Raw genomic sequence first — 24250 nt, 5'->3', positions numbered from 1 at the left:
GTTCATATTCGCTTAGGGAAAACAAGATTCATGATCTGATATTTAATATTCCAGTTGTACATCAACTTTTTTACATCTCTGAGGGTCAATATCTTCTCCTAATTCCATAGTGTACTGAATCCCTTCATGCTCTATATATGTGCATATGTTAAGATGGTAAAACATATAAATTCTATATATTACTGCATTTTTCCCCATAGGGTCTTGTAAAATACTATGTAATTCTTATTAAACTTATTTTTCATTCATTCAAAGATATTTATTTCAGGCACTTACTGCCGTGTAGTGGAAAAAGATGTATAAGATTCATTATTACCTTTATGTAGGTTATAATCTAGTGGGTAAGATAGTTATGCTCATGAGAAACTAGAATAAAGTTAGACCATTGTAAATAGAGCTACAAGTGCCCTGAGAGAAGTATGACCAAAATGCTATAGGGCACACAGTGATTAATTCTGATTTGGGGCATTGGGAGAAATCTGATAGTTCACTGTAGAAGGAATTTTAACATTAACCCAATAAAATTATTTTTCAAAGAAACTTTCTTCTTACATAAACACTAGAAGTCATGTCTTCCAAAAAATAAGTAAGCTGACATCAATAGCCATGGAAAATGCCCTCCCTCAATATTACTATTAACAGTAATGGGCAACTCTAAATCCCATTCTTCCACGTCGACTCATGAATATTAATGAGACAAAATGCCAGCTATTCTTCATGGAAATACAGAAAAGGTGAAAATGAGACATATGATCTGAGATTTCAATTTGTAAGTGTGAATATAATAAAACAGAGTACATCTAAAATTTATCAGAAAAGTTAGCTCAGATTTTTTAATATCTCTTTTTCTTGTGATATTTAGGCTTCACTCTCCCTATTTTACTCTTAAAATCATTCTCTCAAGGGATTCTGATTTGGTAGTTTTAAGGCTGCAGGGCATGACAAGATAAAGAAAAAAAATCTACCTTGCTTTTATTTCAGGCATGTTATTTGTGTTTTCAAGTGGCTCTATTTTAAAATCAATATAGCCATAACAATTCTAGAAGGCAGTTAACATTTTGAGTACGTTTATGCTAGAAAACAGTGTGCTTGTGATCCATCTGGATTCTACTGAAATACTCTTACTCCCATGCCCAGGTTTAATGACCAACTTTTTTTCCCATTATTGCTTTCACATTTTAACTCCTAGCCTGAATAAAACGTAGGGTTTGTTACTACCAAAGTGAGTAGAGGAAAAAGGCAGCCTAACCTTGAGCCAGATACTACTGTGGCCATCAAGTATTTTTAGTCAGAAGCCTGGCTATGTTATACCAGTTGTTTACATTGGCGGAGATCCCTATATCCGTTAATGTAAAGCTACCAGGTCACTTAGAAATACCCCTTTCCTACCAAGCACACTTGGAAAAATATATACATAGAAAAGCTGATGTTCTCTTAAATCCTTGTGAAATTCTTAATGAGTGCTATTGGAAATATTGTTCATTTTTAACATACACATAGAGCTAAGATTCATGTTTATCACAACTGATGAACAAATATGTTATTAACTAAAGTCCAAGATTTGTAATAGGGTACAATTTTTGTATTGTACATTTTATGGATTTTGATGACAGTATAATGGTATGTATGCAACATAACAGTATCATAACGAATAGTTTCACCACCATAAAAATCTCCTGTGCTTATACAACACCTCCTCACTCTTCTCAGACCCCTGGCAAGCACTGATCTATTTACTGTCTCTGAAGTTTTTCCTTTTCTGAAAGTCATATAATAGGAATCATATGGCATGCAGCTTTTTCACATTTACTGCTTTCACTTAGCAATATACATTTAAGTTTCCTCTGTGTCTTTCTATGGCTTGATGTCATTTCTTTCTTTCTTTTGTTTAACATCTTTATTGGAGTATAATTGCTTTACATTGGTGTGTTAGTTTCTGCTTTATAACAAAATGAATCAGCTATACGTATACATAAATCCCCAAATCTCCTCCCTCTTGCGTCTCCCCCCCTCCCACCCTCCCTATGCCACCCCTCTAGGTGGTCACAAAGCACTGAGCTGATCTCCCTGTGCTATGCGGCTACTTCCCACTAGCTATCTATTTTACATTTGGTAGTGTATGTATGTCAGTGCTACTCTCTCACTTTGTCCCAGCTTACCCTTCCCCCGCACCCAGTGTCCTCAAGTCCATTCTCTATGTCTGCGTCTTTATTCCTGTCCTGCCCCTAGGTTCTTCAGAACCACTTTTTTTTCTTTTTAGATTCCATATATATGGGTTAGCATACAGTATTTGTTTTTCTCTTTATGACTTACTTCACTCTGTATGACAATCTCTAGGTGCATCCACCTCACTACAAATAACTCAATTTCGTTTCTTTTTATGGCTGAGTAATATTCCATTGTATATATGTGCCACATCTTTTTTATCCATTCATATGTCAATGGACACTTAGGTTGCTTCCACGCCCTGGCTACTGTAAATAGAGCTGCAATGAACATTGTGGTTTATGACTCTTTTTGAATTATGGTTTTCTCAGGGTATATGCCCACTAGTGGGATTGCTGGGTCATATGGTAGTCCTATTTTTAGTTTTTTAAGGAACCTCCATACTGTTCTCCATAGTGGCTGTATCAATTTACATTCCCACCAACAGTGCAAGAGGGTTCCCTTTTCTCCACACCCTCTCCAGCATTTGTTGTTTGTAGACTTTTTGATGATGGCCATTCTGACCAGTGTGAGGTGATACCTCATTGTAGTTTTGATTTGCATTTCTCTAATGATTCGTGATGTTGAGCATCCTTTCATGTGTTTGTTGGCAATCTGTATATCCTCTTTGGAGAAATGTCTGTTTAGGTCTTCTGCCCATTTTTGGATTGGGTTCTTTGTTTTTTTGTTATTGAGCTACTGAGTTGTGAACTCTAATTTGAAAAACACTTCACTAAAACAAAACTTTTACTGATAATCTAATTTTTCCCTACCATGTACATTTTCATATTTTCTTTTTTCACAGTAAAAATATGTGGCAAGTACATTAGTACATTAGCAGTCAGTGACATCACATGACACCCATGATCTATCTTTTCTTTGCCCTTACTAAAGTGTGATAGAAAAAATCACATGACAAATGATGAGTAAGAGCTTTTAAAATTTGGATCTAATCGGGCCCAGCAGGTGCAAGTTATTGTTTACTCTTCTTTTTCGTCTGGAGAACTCAGAGGAAAAGGATAGTTATATGCTAAACTAATTTCAGACACTGTGCAGTTTTCTCTTGCAAATGAATCCATCAAAATATAGGGAGCACCTGCTGACCTGTGCACATTGCTATTCAATGCTGACTCAATATTTTCAGGGAGAGAGTGGAATAAAAACTTGTATTTTAAATATTTTAATAATGTCTACTGATCATTTGTCCTAGCAGCTGTTTTATTTTTGCTGACATAGTAGAGAAAAGTGTTCCTCATCCTTGGAAAGTGTGAGTTTCTGTTGGAGATTTGCACAGTTCTAAGCATCCTGAGCTTAGTTCATTTCTTAAAGCATGCCAAGACCAGCATGAATTGCTCTCCTATCCTTTCTTACTACAAGTTTTAGCACCTAAATCTATCTTCCTTTTCTCTTTATTTGTACCACCACTCACTGTGTCGTGTAACATTCCCCAAACTGGCTGCCAGAGGTTTTTAATAAAAAGCTTTACTGAGAAGATAGACTGGGCATAACATATTAAAATTATAAATATGGCAACATGACAATAGTTTAAGGACTATTACCAGTACTTAAAGACATTATTCTAGGTTTCTTAACAGGAACAGGAAGGTTTCAGATAGTTCTCTGGTCTTCCTTTCTATTTTGAAGAGTAGAATACACCCAACCTTCTCCTCCCTCAGATCCTGGTTCTTTTCTGGATTGCTCTCTCTTTGTTTTATTTATTCATTCTGAATATCAACCGTAATGGATTGATAGGTTTGAACTTGTCCCCATTTAAGTATCCAATATCAAGTAAGCAGTTTGCATTCCTGGAGACCTCTGGTGTATTTTCCACACGGATAAACCCTATATATGTTTCCTAGGTCTTCGGGAAATATCCCATTACGATCTTTACTCAAAATTGTATTTTTATATTATTCGTGTTCTTTTGTTAACCAAAGGTTAAAACTAGTGATTCCCTCAAATAACTTTTTCTTCAAATATAATCTTATGTGGAAAGTGATATCTAAAACCAATAAAAAAGGAGCGCCTCTATTTGAGGAGAGGAGAAGAGCTTCAGAGCCCAGTGAACCCATCACTGAGGTTTCCTCATCCCTGATGTTCATCTCTGATGGAACTCCTAAGACTTCCCAGTTGACATAAAACCCACAAATACATACATGTGAGCACACACATACCATACATGTCTGAACAAACAGATCCCATTGCTCCTACTTGATGTTGAGAAGCTTTTGTTAAAGAAGGAAAAATTATATTGATTTCTGATTAAATATTTAATCGCTGCTACTAATTGAAAGCACATGAATAAAAATTGTATTTATCCCCAGTGAGAATGAGAGAGAGAACAACTACAGACAAAATACTTCCACAAATTTTTGGAAGACAAAAAGCAGATGGAGAGATGGAGAAGTGGCAACTGAACCTAGAAATCCTCCCCCCCAAAAAAGCTACAATTTAAAAGGCCAGAAACTATCAAACTCTTAGAGGAAAACATAGGCAGAACACTCTATGACATAAATCACAGCAAGATCCTTTTGGACCCACCTCCTAGAGAAATGCAAATAAAAACAAAGATTAACAAATGGGACCTAATGAAACTTCAAAGCTTTTGCACAGCAAAGGAAACCATAAACAAGGCCAAAAGACAACTCTCAGAATGGGAGAAAATATTTGCAAATGAAGCAACTGACAAAGGATTAATCTCCAAAATTTATAAGCAGCTCATGCAGCTCAATAGCAAAAAAACAAACAACCCAATCCAAAAATGGGCAGAAGACCTAAATAGACATTTCTCCAAAGAAGATATACAGACTGCCAACAAACACATGAAAGAATGCTCAACATCACTAATCATTAGAGAAATGCAAATCAAAACTACAATGAGATATCATCTCACACCAGTCAGAATGGCCATCATCAAGAAATCTAGAAACAATAAATGCTGGAGAGGGTGTGGAGAAAAGGGAACACTCTTGCACTGCTGGTGGGAATGTGAATTGGTACAGCCGCTATGGAGAACAGTATGGAGGTTCCTTAAAAAACTAAAAATAGAACTACCATATGACCCAGCAATCCCACTACTAGGCATATACCCTGAGAAAACCATAATTCAAAAAGAGACATGTACCAAAATGTTCATTGCAGCTCTATTCACAATAGCCCGGAGATGGAAACAACCCAAGTGTCCATCATCGGATGAATGGATAAAGAAGATGTGGCACATATATACAATGGAATATTACTCAGCCATAAAAAGAAACGAAACTGAGCTATTTGTAATGAGGTGGATAGACCTAGAGTCTGTCATACAGAGTGAAGTAAGTCAGAAAGAGAAAGACAAATACCGTATGCTAACACATATACATGGAATTTAAGAAAAAAAAATGTCATGAAGAACTTTGGGGTAAAGCAGGAATAGAGACACAGACCTACTGGGGGTGGGCTTGGGGATATGGGGGGGGCTGTGACTGGGCGGGGGAGAGGCATGGACGTGTATACACTGCCGGGCACGGGGTGGATGGATGGTGGGGGACGGCCGCGTGGCGCGGGGGGATCGGCTCAGTGCTTTGTGGCCGCCTGGAGGGGTGGGATGGGGAGGGTGGGAGGGAGGGAGACGCAGGAGGGAGGGGATGTGGGAACAGATGTATATGTATGACTGATTCACTTTGTTGTAAAGCAGAGACTAATAAAAAATAATAAAATAAAATAAAATAAAAGCCTGAAGAGGAGTTTACCTAAGAATCATATTAAAAGTAGTTAAAATCTGTTGAGTATGGACTAGGTGAACAAATTCCAGCCCTGAGAAAACTGATGAAAATTAGCATCTCTATAAGCTCTGTCATGGCAGCACCCACAGTCTTTGGGTGAGAGGTCTCCTGTATGAGCCAGAAAACTGGAGGACTGGTTGAAAGTCTGTCTAGAGTGGTTACTTATACAGCACTTACTGTGGTACTTACATACCACTCACTGTGTGTTAGGCACTCTTCTTGTAGCTTTACAAAACATATATTTTTATTTCTATAAGACACCTAAGAGTAGAGTATTAACATTATCTTTTTATACATAAGGAAACTGAGGCACAGAAAGGTTAAATTGCTCAAGTTCAACCAGACAGTAAGTAATGGTGCCATGGATTCAAACCCAGCCAGTCTGCCTCCATTCTCTTAATAGCATTGCTATGTTGCTTCCTACTTTTTTCCTCAGGAGAATTTGAATGGAAGGAGCTATATCTGAGGAAACTAATGCATAGCAGAGAGCAGGGCCAAAGGGAGAAGCTGAAGACAATGGGGTTAAATTAATCTTTTTATTCTGAATTGTGTGGCCTTCACTCCCACTCTGCTCTTGACAGCACGGAGGTACTGATTTCTTCCATGCCCTGAACACACATATCAACAGGAAATTGGAGGATGTGCACCTGAAGGAATATCTTGAGAGGAAAGATCTTCACACGCTGAATTGGCAGTCTCATGGTGAAAAGGTTGACTTGTTTGTTTACTCTAAAGCCCACCAACTGACAACTTCACATTATGTACTTTTATTGGTTTATTCTTAAGTGAAAAAGGTGAGAAAATGTTCACAAAGAATTTGAGGCATAGTTTCAACATGAAAAAGATACAACCAATAATACTAATACTAATTGTTATAATTAGTACTAATTGTTATAATAATTGCTCAGAGTGAGATAAATGAAGCCAAAGAAAACAATTAGTAATATTCTCAGAGTGATGTATCCATAAAACAAGATCTGAATTCTGTGACAAATGTTTTGTAATAATGAGAAACAACTCTTGAAAACTATGAAAAATATATGCAAAATTTTAAGATTCCAGTAAATGGGTTGGCATATAAATTGAGCTAAAGTATCAGAAAGTAGAACACAACAGCAAAGAGACCAAACAGAAGACTAAAATATAAGAACAATTTTCCTGAATTTTTACTGTTTCCATTTGTTAGTCTATATATGCTCTTGAATTTTCTTTGTGAACCACCACATGCATAAAAATAATTTCAGTATAATCTATGCTTTGTCCACCAACTAATGATGTTGAGCATCTTTTCATGTGATTATTGGTCATTTGTGAATATTCTTCAGTAAATAATTCAAATCTTTGATTCTTTAAAAATTGGGTTATCTTTTTATTATTGGTTTTAAGGGCTCTTTATATATTAAAGGATATAAGTCCTTTATCAGATAAAATTTACAATTTTTTTTCATATTCTGTAGTTATCTTTTTGTTTTATCAATATTTACACTCATTTTTCTCTGCATTTTTCATCTTTTTCTGAAATCTATTGGATCCTTCTGAAGTTTTAAAGTTTCCCTTTTCACGATTTGGAAGCAACAGCTTGAATTTCTCTTCTTGCCTTAAATTTTTAGCATGTTTGACTGAATTTTTGACCAAAGTTTACAGATTTCCAGTATATCTTTCCTCTTCATAATAAAGAAAAAATTATCACTAAAATATACTAACTGAACTCCCTCATTCTTATTTTTATTGTCTAAAGTTTTGGTTTTACCTATTAAAATTAACAAAAATAAATGTATTTATTAATTTATATACTTATTTGCTTACTATCACTGGCTAATGCAATGTCTTTGGGGTTTTTTTGTCTGTTTTTAGTGCATCATACACCTTCTATCTTGGTACATTTTTTTAAGTACTGAAATATTGTTAATTTGATACATGTGAAAATGTGTTTATTTTGTCCAATTATTAAAGAGTGATTAAGCTGTGTGTCATGTTCCAGTTAACATACTTCCTCAAGACATTGAAAATATTATTCCATTTTCTTCTTGTTTCTTTACAGCATATGAGACATCTGCTATTTGTCATTTCTTTTTTGGTTCTGGTTGAATACTATCTTTAAATTCACTAAATACCCTTTGATTCTGTCCAGGCTATAATTTATCACATCTATTGAAAGAAAAAATTTAAATCATTTTATTGAGGTATAACTGACATGTAAAATGTTTACAACTTGATAAGTGTGGGGATATATATACACCAGTGAAACCATCACCACCATCAAGGCCATAGACATATCCATAACCTCCCAAAGTTTCCTTCGGCACCTATTGCTGTTGTTACTATTACTATTATTATTAATAATAATATTATTATTAGAATATTTGACATAAGAGCTACCCTCTTAGAAAATTTTAAGTATACAACACAGTATTATAAGGTACAGGCACTATTCTGTATACTACTGTGAGTATATTTATATATGTTCTCTGGAAATTATTTATCTTTCACTGAAACTTTGTATCTTTTGACTATCACCTCTCCATTTCCCCCTGTCCACATTCTATTCTCTGCTTCTGTGAATTTGACTACTTTAGATTCCACATTTAAGTGAGATGATACAATATTTGTCTTTCTCTGTTTGGTTTATTTTACTTCACTTTATATCTTCTAGGATGTGTCATATACATAAAATGGAATATTATTCAGAGAAGGAAATCCTGCCATTTGTTTTTTTTTTAATTTTAATGGTTGCATTTCATATATATCTTCACTTCAATCATAGTTCTTTTTTTAAAAAATAGGGTTTGTGTTCATACTCATTTCAGATTGGTCTATCATTTACATTTCATCAGAAGTACATTAACTTTCCTTTTGTTTCTTAGCATTAGTTTTACTCATTTACTTTGACATGTTGTTACACATTTATCTGTGTGAGAGGGATTTTGTTCTCTTTTTTCTATCAGTGGGTTTGGTACTAATATGCTTTTGAAAGTCTAGTTTCTAAATGTAGAAGCTCACTGATTTTAGACATGTCTTCTTTTCTATTAAAGCATTTATGTATAGTATCATGTCATCTGCAAACAGTGACAGCTTTACTTTTTCTTTTCAATTTGGATTCCTTCTATCTCATCTTCTTCTCTGATTGCTGTGGCTATTACTTCCAAAACTATGTTTAATAAAAGTGGAGAGAGTGGACATTCTTGTCTTTTTCCTAATCTTAGAGAAAATGCTTTCAGCTTTTCATCATTGAGTATGATGTTAGCTGGGGGTTTGTCATATTTGTTCCTTATTATACATAGAAAAACCTACTATACTTAGCAAATCCTAAAATCACTACCACAAAACTACTAGAGCTCATCAATGAATTCAGTAAAGTTGCAGGATGCAAAATTAATACACAGAAATCTGTTGCATTCTATACACTAACAACAAAAGATCAGAGAGGGAAATTAAGGAAACAATCCCATTTGTCATTGCATCAAAAAGAATACAATACCTAGGACTAAACCCACCTAAGGAGACAAAAGACTTGCACTACAAAAACTATAAGATGTTGATGAAAGAAATCAAAGATGACACAAACAGATGGAAAGATACCATATTCTTGGATTGGAAGCATCAATATTGTCAAAATGACTTACTACCCAAGGAAATCTACAGATTCAGTGCAAGCCCTATCAAATTACCAATGGCATTTTTCACACAAATAGAACAAAAAAAATTTTAATTTGGAAACACAAAAGACCCTAAATAGCCAAAGCAATCTTGAGAAAGAAGTCTCTCTGACTTCAAACTATATTACAAAGCTACAGTCATCAAAACAGGATAGTACTGGCACAAAAACAAAAATATAGATCAATGGAAAAGGATAGAAAGCCCAGAAATAAACCCACACATCTATGGTCAATTAATCTACAACAAAGGAGGTAAGAATATACAATGGAGAAAAGACAGTCTCTTCAATAAGTGATGCTGGGAAAACTGGACAACTACATGTAAAAGAGTGAAATTAGAACATTCTCTAATACCATATACAAAAATAATCTCAAAATGGATTAAAGATCTAAATGTAAGACCATACACTATAAAACTCTTAGAGGAAAACATAGGAAGAACACTCTTTGTCATACATCACAGCAAGATCTTTTTTGACTCACCTCCTAGAGTAATAGAAATAAAGACAAAAATAAACAAATGGGACCAAATTAAACTTAAAAGCTTTTGCCCAGCAAAGCAACCATAAACAAAACAAAAAGACAACCTACAGAATGGGAGGAAATATTTGCATATGATGCAACTGACAAGGGATTAATCTCCAAAATATACAAACAGCTCATACAGCTCCATATCACAAAAGCAAACAACACAATCGAAAAATGGGCAGAAGATCTAAATAGACATTTCTGCAAAGAAGAAATCAAGATGGCCAACAGGCAAATGAAAAGATGCTCAACATCGCTAATTATTAGAGAAATGCCAATCAAAACTACAATGAGGTATCACCTCACACCAGTCAGAATGGCCATCATTAAAAAGTCTACAAATAGTAAGTGCTGAAGAGGGTGTTGGTGGGCATGTAAATTGGTGCAGCCACTATGGAAAACAGTGTGGAGGTTCCTTAAAAAACTAAAAATAGAGCTACCATATGATCCTGCAATCCCACTTCTGGGCATATATCCAGAGAAAACCATAATTGGAAAAGATACATGCACCCCAATGTTCATAGCAGCACTATTTACAATAGCCAAGACATGAAAGCAACCTAGATGTCCATCGACAGTTGAATGCATAAAGAAGGTGTGGTATATATATTCAATGGAATATTACTCAGCCATAAAAAATAATGAAATAATGCCATTTGCAGCAACATGGATGGACCTAGAGATTATCATACTAAGTGAAGTAAGTCAGAGAAAGACAAATACTATATGATATCACTTATATGTAGAATCTAAAAAAATAATACAAATGAACTTATTTACAAATAGAAACAGACTCACAGACATATAAAACAAACTTATGGTTACCAAAGGGAAAGGTCGGGTGGAGGGATAAATTAGGAATTTGCGAGTAACGTATACATAGGACTATATATAAAATAGGTAAATAACAAGGACCTACTATATAGCACAGGGAACTATTCTCAATATTTTGTAATAACCTATAAGGGAAAAGAATCTGAAATGAATATATGTACATATAACTGAATTGCTTTGCTGTGTGCCTGAAACTAACACAACATCATAAATCAAATATACTTCAATCAAAAAAATTTTTAAGCATTTAGTGCCATAATTTTTCTGTTAAGCACAGCTTTAAGTCCCATAAATTTTGAAAACCTGTGTTTTCATTTCTACTCAATTAAAATTCTAATTTCCTTATGCTGCTTTTTCTTTTACTCGTGGGTTATTTGTAAGTATGCTATTTAAATTTTAAATATATGAAAATTTTACAGATATTTTTATTTTATTGGTTTTTAGTTTAATATCAATACTATTGTACGAGATCATACTTTTCATGGTTTAATTTTTTTAAAACTTGTTAAGGGTTGTTTTCTGACCTAGTTACATTCAAACCTGGTGGATATTTCATGTACACTTAAAAAGAATACATAGTTGGCTTTTTTTCAGTGGAGAATTCTGTAAATGTCAATAAGGTGAATTGGTTGATGGTGCTTTTCAGGTCTATATTCTTACAGATTTTCTCTTTGCTTGTTCTATCCATTACTGAGAGGAGTGTTAACATCTCCAAACATAATTGTGGGGTTTGTTTACTTCCACTTTCACTTCTGTTAATTTTGTTTTATTTGTTTTGAAGATGCAATGTTCAGTGAATTCACTTTTAGGATTTTTATGTCTCCTTATTAAAATGATTCCTTCCCTTTATATAATCTTTTCCTTTTTTTCCTGGTAATTTTCCTTGTTCTGAAGTCTACTTTGATACTAAGTCTACTTAGACACTAAAGTCTTTGATACTAAGTCTTTGATACTGAAGTCTACTTTGATACTCCAGCTTCCTCTTGATTAATGTTTGCTTGAGATGTAGTTTTTTCATTATTTTACTTTTAACCTATCAATGTTTTTCTTTTGTTAGGTCTTTTGTACGTGGAGTGAGTCAATCTAATCAGGAGTTGAACTGGGTTTGTTTTTATATTGCTACTGTGGATACCTTCCAGGTAGCACTGACTTCAATTTCTCAATGTCCCTGCCCAGCATTCAGCCTTTAACAATTGTTAAACATTTTAGCTAAAATATTCTTTTCTGCTTGAATGGCACTTGACATACAGCTTATATGGTTTGCTACAAGGAAGCCAATGCTCTCTGTGTCTTTGGAGGAAATGGTCTCTTCCTAGATTTCAGGCCACTTGGATGTCTTGAGACCTCAGCTATCTGAGGAGTTCAAGAATAGTTATGATTCTATAGATTATCTGGCTTTTTCTTGTTGCTAGAATTTCTAATTTCCTACATTGCCAAGAGGAAGTGAAACTACTCTATCCATTGATTTTTGGATTTTGACCTTGCATTCTGAAGCCACTAAACAAAAACTAGGATTAGTATTATTGACTCAGTTCAGGAGTCAATGGGTTGTGGTCAGGTAGGCTCAGTTACAGAGGTAAGGCCAGCCCTGTTTCTTCCCAGTTTTCCACAAGTCCATTTTTGAGAAATTTTTCTCTTCCCTCAGCTTGTTATAATGTGACTAGCTGTAGTTTTCCATCAGATATGGGACAACTCTTATTCTTATTCTACAGGGTTAGAGTATCTAACTTCTTGGCCTGTTTCTGGACCTGGAGACTGGTATGTCTTTGGCCTCAACACTGGCTCAGTTTCTATTCCACACCTGTCTAAAACAACCAGTAAAACTGAACCACTGGGGGAGTGCAGTGTTCTAAGTGAAGAAAACCATCTTGGCTTTGGAAAGCCTGGATTCAAGGTCTGTTGCCACCAGTGGTGAGATGTAAAAAACACCTTCCTCACATTATTTGAAATAATAAATATGTATTTTAGTTGGCTGCATTTTGGTCAGTCTTAAAAGTTAAAAATGATGCATTTGGCATACAATGTTGTACAGTATCAATGAGTCAATAAAGATTATTTTCAAAATGAACTAGAGATAAATAAGTAGTACTTCAAAATAGTATTTCCTTTTTTTTTTTTTTTTTTTTTACAAAACCTTTTAATCTGCCCTCATTTTTAGATTCTTACAGGCCTGAAAATCATTTGGAATAATATATCCATTTTAATGAAGCTATAGCAGTGGAATAATAAGGGACAACCACTAAGAGAGAGACCTGGGATACAAACACAAGTCTTTCCAGCTCTATCACCATGCACTTCTACTATGCAATGATGTCTCCTTTTAAAAAAATACTATACATTGCAATCCCAAATGTAGCCTCAGTTATAATGGTTCCATGGAAGAACAGGAACCCCCTTTAATCACTACAAAATAATTCAGTGTTTCCACCATAAGCATAAAAGAATTGTTCTGTCCTGAATGTTTAGTTTAAACTTTGCTGAATTGACAGTGGAATGATGGAAGTAGTTGATATTAATGCTTTTAAAAAAAAAACTGATGGTGAAAAAAGGGAAGTATAAGTGTGAGCTTTCTATAGCACCATAACAGAATGCAGGAGTGCTGGTAAAAATCAATTATCCAGCCAGCGTTATTGAAGCTGAGCATACAAAGTTCAGGTTGGTAATTAAATTCTGCTACTTTGGTACCTGAATGTTGTCTGGATAACACAGACATCTGAGGGTTTACAGTTATCCACAAGCAGTACCAAATGCTATACTCTGTCATAAGAAATACGCATGGCAGGTCTTGTTGCTGTATCTTTAAGCAGTAGGACTAGAGGGGCATTGGCAAATGGGCTTGTTTTTCAACAGCTTTAATTTCACTCCCCAACTTCTTAGAAAGTATAACTCTTTGCAGAGTGCCACTACCCCCACTTCGTTTCTGCCAGCTCTTTCTCACTGGATTCCCTCCATTTTCCTATCACTTCTACATTTACTCAGAAGGCCTGAAACAACTCATAAGCAATGGGTCAAGCCTGGGTGAGCAAAAGGAGATTCAGTTTTCAAAAACTTCATTCTATAACCATTTTACCCTTTAAGAGAATCTATTGTAGTTGTCAGAAATATTTTAATTTTACTTTTTGGTGTGCTAGTCATCTTTCTAAACAATTAATTATATTTTATAAAATCCTTTAATGACCTTTGTTGACTACAGGAAAAATATTAAGAGAAAAACATACGAATATTGAAATGCTAAGAGTTTGAGGAATTAAAAAATAATCTTGTATTTAGGGTTTCAAAGTCTTCTCACACTTCATATTATTTTACCATATGTGAGGATTGGTGAAGTTCATTTCAGTAACCTGTTTTTCAAACAACTAATTATTGTAGAAGTGAGATTAAATCCACTTCTCCAGAATTTTAGCCTTATATTCTATTAGGCCCAGATATTTCTTATTTCTAATTCCTTGACCTAATTGGACTCTATATCAACAGCTAAACTTATTTCTTCACTTTAAATTTAAGGCTAGAATTACACAAAAGCAAATCAGGCCAAAGAGACGAAGAAAAATTACTCAGTGATGTGACTCAAAAGATGCATATATCTAGGAAATCTGAGTTTAAATAAACCACCCCTGCCCCTCGCCAGCCAGTCACACAAAATCACACATGATTTGTTCCTATGTGTTTAAGGCTAGACAGTGCATAAAGGTAATTGCATGTTCCAGGTTTGTCCTGTTCAACTACAGGATATTATTCACAATTTTTAGAAGGTACTCATAAGACAGTCAGACTCAGCAACTTAGTTTTGATTTATCTGAAAGGCAACAAAAGGTAGTTAAACTGGTTTTTCCTTGGGAATATTTTACCTCCTACCACTCCACTCAGGCTAGAAATAATGGCGTCATGCACTCTCGGAACTTGGGTCAGACTTTTCTGACACTTTGCGTGTATAGATGTGCGCACAGGCACATAATCCCACATGTGAAGCCTACTATAAGACGTTAGGATAATAGGAAAAGTTGTATGCACAACTTCACTTTACTAGCAGGAAGCATTTTTTATTTGTACATAATATTCTTATGAGGTTTAATTGGGAACGTGATGAGAATAACTTTCTACATTTTTATTAATGACTTCACACTCTAGAATATCTGAAAGCAAGAAGTTCAGGCTGTCTGACCTAAAGCAGCAGCACAGTGCAGCAGTTAAGGTAACTGCTTTCAGTAAGGGATCAAAACCTTAGAGACATCTTTGATGCCAGCTTATTCACTGAGGTAGAGATAATATTGCTCATGGCGCTTTTTATAACTCAGGTTATGTTATTGAGGTCCACAGTTCATATTGCAAAAGTAATTTGCTAAGTATCTTTGATCACTTTTACATATTTCCAGTTTTGGAGAAATACTGTGCTTACATAATTTCTCCTGGTTTAGATCTTACCACTCAATTTCATAAATGATTCTTGATTTTTCAAGTTATTTTTTAACTGTTTGGGAAACTTTCAATGTCCTTACTTCAGAAAGCCTTAGGGATTTCAGTTTCCTAAACAAGAACAAAATACTCCATTTTGTCACTGCAGGGTTTTTTTTTTTTACTTTAAATCTCTATTATCCATGAAAAGTTCATTCATAAATTTACACACAAAACTGCAGTTATTCTTGTACCCCATGCCTAACCCTCATATATAAATTCTAAATCATCATTTAGATTAGCTGAGACCTGAAATCTATAATAACCACAATGGGAAGCAGTAAATGGTATGAAAAATATTAAAATATAGAGACATTTATTTGAACTTGTTTTTGGTAACTAGAAATTAAAAATAATTTGGACAGCTCTTGGGTTTAAAAAAGGGAAAGTTTAAGAGCTATTAACGTTTACTTCATCTGCTCAGAAAAACCCTAGGTTAACATCAGATACATGGATTATTATAAGATAAAAATCTTGTTTGATAAAATATTTCTTATATTTAATGATATACTCAGAATGATAAACACTGTAATTTTATTTTGTTTACTGAAGGTATTCAAATAGATGATATGGAGTTGGTATGACCAAGTGAATCAAAACTCTTCAAATATTTGCCAACTTATATGGTGGCTAGAAAATTCCTCTCATATAAGTTAGGTATAGAGTTAATAACCCAAAATTAAAATGCAACATTATATTTAGGTGATCAATTTTTAGAGTACTTATGATGCTTAGGTGATACGACACTGAAACCAGCTCTTTAAGGTAGGTAAATATCATAAGCATATGAATGCTATAGTATGATTCCTTTCCCAAATTAAAGCTAAGATTACCCTCCAAAAATGAAATTGGGGAGATGGTCCTATGGCGGAAATGACACCATGCATGAGGTCACCTCTGTATACATTAGCAAAGGCATTCAAAAATACTAAAAATGTCATCAGGAATGTCCTGTCTACATACCCTAGAATGCATGATTGCAATGCCATCTTAAACTAAGCAGGCTCTGTGATAACAAGGTGGGGGTCTTCAAGAAATTTGTATATGCAGAGTCCAGTGAGCAGAATATCACAGTATATTTCAAATATTATGCCTAGAAGAGGTTTACCTAATGAACCAGCACAAATATTTATTTGTGTGTCTCTTTTTGAGGAAGGTTGAATACATCAGGCTAATATTATTTGAGGTCACAGGCAATTAAAGTCCTCCAACTTACATCTCTTGCTCGGTATCTACGCTAACAAGATGACATCCTATTTTGACAATAAATTTGCTTAACCTGTATGTTTTCAATGGAAAAGAAAGACAATTATCAGGCCTGTAGATCATTTAGGTCCAGCTTGGAGATAATAAAATTATGAGGCACTTTGGTAAGATGGTAATGTAAACTCATTTTGGTCACATAGAAATGAAAAATCTGTTTAAAAGATCTAACTTTCCCACTCCAGGGTCCTACTGAAATGAGTATTCACTATAAAATATTAAAAGGAAAACAAGCATCACTAGAAACTGGAAAAGGTGCCATGAACATGTTGCAAACTTCATGTATTTATTCTACTATGATTTATTAGGTGTTAACTAGAGGTCAGGTATATTTCTAAGTGCTTGTGATAGTGAATAAAAGACACAAAGGTCCCTACCTTTATGGAGCTTACATTTCAGTTGGAGGATTCAGAAACTAATGGTAAACATAAAAATAAGTAAATAATATAGTATGTTAGAAAGTGATTAAATCCTTTGGAGAAAGGAAAACTCAAGCAAGGTAAGGGATGTTGTAAGCCTTGGAAATGAAAAGGCAATTTGTGGTGTTAAATAGGGAGGCCAGAGTAGATTTCATTGAGAAGGTACAAATGGAGCAAAGATTTAAAAGAGGAGAGGGAGTTAGACAAACAAATAACTGGGGTAAGTGCAGAGGGAACAGGTAACGTAAGGCCCTAGGTGAATGTAATTTGAAGGTTTTCTCATATATTAATACCATGGCTCACATTGAGTGTAAACAAAAGGACAGACTGACAACTCTACTTCCCTTGTCCACCCCAAAGCAATGCAAGTAATTGGAGACGAATCTAGGAGGAGCCTGCTAACCCTCCATAATTATAGGGCCATGGAATAGACAACAGCAGTAACATCAGAAGAACAGTTCCTATCTTTAGTTCAAAAAACCTCTTTGCATAGATTTAGTCAAAGAAGAAAGAGAACAGAATATTTCTTACTCCTATTCAATAATAATTCAATAATAATTGATTAGTTCTTGGATCTATAAAGTTACACATTTATGAAAAAAGAAAACTTTAAAATTAATAGAATACATTGAAATGACTTCTGCTACAAATATGGTGATTTTAGCCTGTGGTTTCCACTTGCCCCACTTTCCAAAATGTGGATAAATGATCGAAGAAATAAAAGCACATCTGTGTCAGCCTGGAAACCAGTGAAGGGTTTATAAGGAAACTCTGGAAAACTTAGATCAAGCAAGAATGGTTTGAAGGAAGAGTCATTTGACTCATATGAGGCACCAAATGGAAAACTGATGAAGCAAATAAGTGAAAGTAGTGTATCCCAACTACAATTCTGAGTTCAGAGCAGCAGAAGTTGAGGGCAAAGGCTGACTGAGGGGCAGCTGGTAGGCAGCACAGAACCTGAGTGTCTCAATGCACAGTCTCAAGTTATATCTGATACAGATATATAAAAGTTTATTAACCACTATCTGCTAAAATACATCTGGAATATACTGGCAACTGTTATTAATTTTTAAAATATTGCAATGGAAGACATAGATACTACAGCAAGATTCTTTCCCCTCTTTCTAACTATGAATCTCCAGCAAACAAAAATAGATTACAGTAAGTCCCCTACATACAAACCTTCAAGTTGCTAACTTTCAAAGATGCGAACGTGTGTTTGTATGTCCAATCACGTAAGTTAGTTCATGTGTCTGGTGTATATTTTCACGTGTGCGCATCCTCTACAAGTGGTTGTGCTTTTGTGTACTTTACTGTACAAAACTGTATAGAGTACAGTAGTACAGTATCTTTATTTCAAGCCCAGGATGTCCAGAAGCAAGCGTAAAAGCAGCAGTGATGTAGCTGGTACTGCTAAGAAGCGCCAAGCAATAACGTTGGAAACAAAAGTGAAAATAATTGAGAGAGTGGAGCAAGGCAAAAGATGGTAGACATCGCTCATTCTTATACAGTATTACACTACAGTACTATATAGCCGAATGTGTTAGTTGGGTACCTAGGCTAACTTCGTTGGACTTACCAAAAAATTGGACTTACAAACGTGCTCTCTGATTGGAATTCGTTCATATGTAGAGGACTTACTGTAATCATAATCCTTGGTTTATGATATATTGACATAATTGGCCTGTGCAAAGACCGTTTTATTCATTTGATCTTGTATTTATTTATTTTTAGTAATATAATGGATACCCTCAAACTCACCACCCAAGCCAAAAAAAAATAATAATAATAACATAAACTTACTTCTACCTATTTGTAGAATAGAACTTACTTCCTGTATTTGTCTCCTGGCCTCTCTCCTAGAGGTGATAACAATATCAATTTTATGTTTGCCATTGTTCTGCTTTTTTTTTTTAAAAAAAGAGTTATCACATATATATGTATGGCTAATCAACATATTGTTTAGTTTTGCTCGATTTTGAATTTCATAAAAGGGACTAGTGAATTTAGTCTTCTGGGTCTTGGTTTTTGAAACATATTGTATTATGAAGATTCAACCATGGGTCTGCATTGAGCACGGATGTGTAGCTTCTTTGGAAGTACTGCAGTTGCCACAGAACAGCAGTTTTCTGACACAGGTGAAGTAATAATCACTGGCTGATCTTTTGTCGCCTCCCTAGAACATCTGTATCAGCTTCTACTCTTGATGGTACAATCATGGTGTCATACTTCTGATGTTCTCAAACGGTAAGACTCTTTCTTGGGAGGATGCTTTTGTCAAAAATCCAGAAATAGTAATTAAAATCAGATCATTAAAATAGTATCCAGTAAGAGTTCCATGTATATAAAAGAACAGTTTGCAAACTTGGAGTCTTCCAATCCAAAATCTACGTGAAGCTTAGAGGCGTGATGTTATAAAATGGCTTATAAAGTGAAAAAGAGGACATTGTTTAACCTTTACAGTGGCTGGTTATTACAGTGGGGGTTTCCAGACAGCAGGCAAATAGTTAAAACTGATTATGTTATACTATTTTAGGAAGATGACTTGTTTCTTTTATGATTATCAGAGGCATCACAAGAAATAACCTAAGTTAAATTTCACTTATGTTCATGAAATAAGCTAGATTTAATTTTGCTTATGTGACATAAATGGTTTTATCTGCTTGGGGGATTCTTAGATCTGGTATCTATTTTATTTTATTTTAACAATTGTAAAGATAGCTCAAGCCAGGCTATGTTTCTCAGAGACTACTTGGCCCATGTAAACTTCCAAATGATGGGAGTCAAGCTGCTTCCACTATTGCCCTCTTCCCTTGTCCTGCCATTATGTAGCCGTTCCAGCCAGGCTTTGCATGAAGGATTCCCCAGGAAGGACAGAGGCAATTTCTTGATGTTCAGGGCCTGGGTACTTCTAAATTCCAGGAGATGTATATCTTGCTCACTCAAGGATTTTCACTGAGTTCCCTCTGGTATGACGGTGAGGGCCTGTTTCTGCAGTTTATCAGGCAGCCAGTGGGAGACCTGGACCAAGCTCCCGTTCTCACAGGGACTCCCAATCTCTCTAAGAGCCCTCTCCACTTGTCTTGAAGGGTAGGGAAGCAGCTCTCTGCCCTCTCACAAGGGCAAGTGAGTGGAAACAATATAGCACTTCCCACCAAAGACAACTCACTGCTCAGAAGAACATTCTCCTTTAAAGCCTTCCTATCTGTTTCCATGAGGTGAAGATCATATTATCCAGCTCAGATCCACTTTGCAATTTTAATTTTTTCTCTTTCCTCTTGCTTTCTTTTTCTTGTCTTTTTTTTTTTTTTAAAGAGGTAGTTTCCATCTACTGTTTTCAGCTTTGATGCTTCAGCTAACATTTCTGAGCAAATTGGAAAATATATCAAACACTGGGCAGATATCAACTGTTGACATTAATTTTCAGAGGGGTGGCATTAAAGGTGGGTAAGACAAGACTTTTTTTTTGCTTTGTGTAATTTTTTTGCATTGTTATAATGATTATGTATTACTTCTTACAGTTTGAAAGACTACTTGGGAAAAACATGAAAAACAGAAAGAGTTAGAGAAAAATTATCAACAGAAGGGGTAAGGGTAGCAAATCTGAAATACACTATTTCTAAGGGATTTGTTTTCTTGGGAGTCCATCTGATGAGATGATTATCTTTATCTTTAGAACCATTCGTATGCTTTCAAGTTTTAACCAATCGACTCAAAAGTAGGAAACTCTCTGTAGTTTAATTGCACAATACAAATTAGTCCTTCCCCAGACACTTAACAAAATACTTAATCATCAAAGGGGACTATAAAATATTCTAATACAAACAGGAATCAACAATCAAGGTTATCAAGTTAAAACTGTGAAACATTCTGAAACACTCTATTGACATGTATGCTTTAGAGTTGGCTCTGGGCATAGAATGATTAACTCACTTTGAAGATTATTTAATTAAATAGAAAGATGGGGTATTATTTTTTGTATTTGAAAAACAAAACAAAATTTTTAAATAAGTATGATTCTAGTGATAAAAAATTTTAATGTGTTTAGAGATTTAAATTATATGAATTCTTCTCCCAAAATTTAATCTCACTGTATCCTATTGTCCTTTTTACATTACTATAAAATGAAGATCTGCTCATGACAGTCTTTAGCTTAAAAAAATTCAATTTTCACCATTTTCCTGCCAGACAAAATTAACATTCCTTAGTATGATGCACAGAGGTGTCCGTTATTAGGCATGAGATCCCTTTTCATTTTAATTTCATAGCATTTGTCCTCATGTACTCTACATTTCAGTATCACTGAAGAATTCGCTGTTCCCTGAGCTCATCATAGCCTTTTATATATCGATTCCTTTGCTCATTCTATTCTTTCTGGCTGTAATCCTGAAATGACTTTCTGCACATGAACTACAAATTATCCTTCTATACCCAGCCCATACGTTATCTATGTAAGGCCCCTCTTAAAAGTCTGGTGTAGCCAGCCACTCCATTCTCTTGTAATTGCTCCATTCTCTTGTAATTATTAGCTTATGGCAGTTACCTCCATCTATTGTAACAATTTCTTATTCAACTCTCTATCTCAAACTCCTAACAGAGTTCTTACTGTAGAGTAGATACTAAATATTTTTCAGCTGATAAATAAATTAAGAAAATTACTCCCTAGATTTAACTGAATATACTAAAAAGGTTCAACAATCATAATCTAATTTTATGATTTACTCAGGAAAACCAAGGTTAATTTGTAATCTATCTCCCTATATGGTAAAGTCTATTGCAGTAGCTAACTTCATGGAAAAAGTATTCAATAGCCTGAATATAGGCATAGGAATTTTATACAAAGCTGAATAAAATCTAATTTTCAGCAAAAGCTAAAATTTTCTCCAGTTTGAGTTTAAACTGTTTAAATTTCAGCATAAAAGTTTCACTTTGACACTTTTTGTCCCGCTTCCTAGGTAAAAAGATCTCCCATTCTCCAAACTGGTATGTCAAATCTTGTCAATTCTCTTGCAGTGGATACTGTTGATTTTGCCTACCTAGTATCTGTTCCCCCATTTTCTGAGAATTTTACATTGATTTTTTCATTAGAAAACTACTTTCCTCCCACTTTCAGATTACACCATTGCTTTTGGTCTGACCCACTTCAGAATTTCAGAGATGAGCACATGACCCATGCTTACCCAATCAATAAATTCCATAGCACTGTCAGTGATTGATTTAGGGAAGAACTCATGACTCAAGCTGGCCCAATGAAGTCAAACCTAATAATTTTGCTGAAACTATTGGAAAAGAAGTACCTCTGCTTCTTGCCATAGTTGCTAGTCTGATACAATACAAACCTAGACATTCCAAGTATCATTCACAAAGAAAATTAGCATGAAAATGTAGTCAATGTAAAGAGGAAACTGAAGCAAGAAATGGAGAGATCTGTTAACATCTTTTGTGCCAGATGTGATTAAAGTCATATCAACTTTGTATTTCCCAGTTAAGTTCCCAGACATATCTCTTTTTCTTCTTCAAACTATTTTGAATTGGCTTTCTCTCACTTATTGCTAAGAGTTAAAACTAAAACACCCTTGAAATATCAAAGCATACCAATTATACTGACAGAATTTTGATTCAAGAATGAATCAGAGCCATAATGAGTAATATAGAATAGGGAACTTGTTATAGTGATTCTACGATCATGCAATTGTTGAACCTAGTGTAGAATTCTACAGGTTTTTGCTCTGAGTCTGGTAAAGGCCTGAAGATATTGCACTTCTCTAGGTCAGTAACTGGAAGTCAAGCTGCACAGGAAGGGGCAGTGGGAAATAACAAGGACAAACTGCAAGTCCTGAGCAAAAAATAGAACCCATATCTGTCTCTCACTGTCTCCCACAATAATGACATGGTGATCTGCAGGAAATGATAACCTTCACCATAGAGTTGCACACATACTTCTCCCAGGACTTGGAGAAACTGAAGGATGAGATAGGAGATCCAGTAGGAGATGAAGGAGTTGCAGGCTGGCTGCTGCCCAACCAAGGTAATCTAGCAAATGAACTACAATGCATACAAGTTGCAGCAGAGCCTCATATCTAACACCAACCCTCAGAGAACAATGGCAGCCACTTACCTTCCACTTTCCAAATCTCATGCAAACTTCTCTTGAAACCAACCTTAACTCAAAACCTTAAAGGGAAGAAATTCTGGGAAATTACTTCCAGCTTAGCTAAACTGACACAGCAACAAATCCAAATCCATCACACCAACTCTTCTATCACTTTCTGTAGCAAAATATGTCTTCTACTTTAGACAGCAAAAAGAAGACATTAGACAAAAACTGACAGAATGTCCTACTTTCACACATACAAAAGTACCTGTATGCAAATCCATCCACAATTCCTTTTAACTTTTCCTGCTCTTTATCTTCTAACTTGTACTCCATATTCCATCTCCTCTTACCTTCTTGGGGACTTCACCATACTGATTCTTTTTCAACCCTTTCCAAGGGATTCTTTTCATACTAATGAAATTCCATACTATGGAAAACTTTCCATAGAATTCTAACCCAGGTCCAACAATTGCATAAAGTAAAATGGTGCCATTAAAATAATTAGATTAGTATGAATGAAATATGGAAAGGCTGTCCAAAGTATATTTTTGAGTGTAACAACAATATATATGCAAATATAGTGATACATGCTATGATGCTTTAATTACACACATACACACACATATACACAAATACAAATAGTATGTAAACATTTCTCCCAGAAACATAATGGAGGGGAGGGGAAGTTTTGGAAGGATACACATGCTACTAAGAGCATTTACATTTGGGATGTGAGATTAGGGTAGAACTGTGGGGTTTTATTTCTAATTTATAAATTTTAGTACTCTTAGATTTTTGTTTTTGAAATTATAACTTAATTCTCTAAAGAAAAATAATAAAAACCAGAGCAAATTTATGTTTTGGAAGTCTCTCAATTTTAAATATTCAAAGCTAGCCTAAGATTAGGAAAGAGAAGTGATCAACTGGTCAAGAGCGTAAAAAAGCAAACAACCAGAAAAAAAAATAAAATCTAAACTTTATAAACAAATTTATCCATGAGTTTGTTCTTGGCCAAAAGAGATAACTGAGAGC

This window comes from Hyperoodon ampullatus (genome assembly GCF_949752795.1).
Source record: "Hyperoodon ampullatus genome assembly, chromosome: 6".
NCBI classification, from domain to species: Eukaryota; Metazoa; Chordata; class Mammalia; order Artiodactyla; family Ziphiidae; genus Hyperoodon; species Hyperoodon ampullatus.
The sequence above is the reverse complement of the archived record's forward strand: the minus strand, read 5'-3'. Positions refer to the sequence as shown.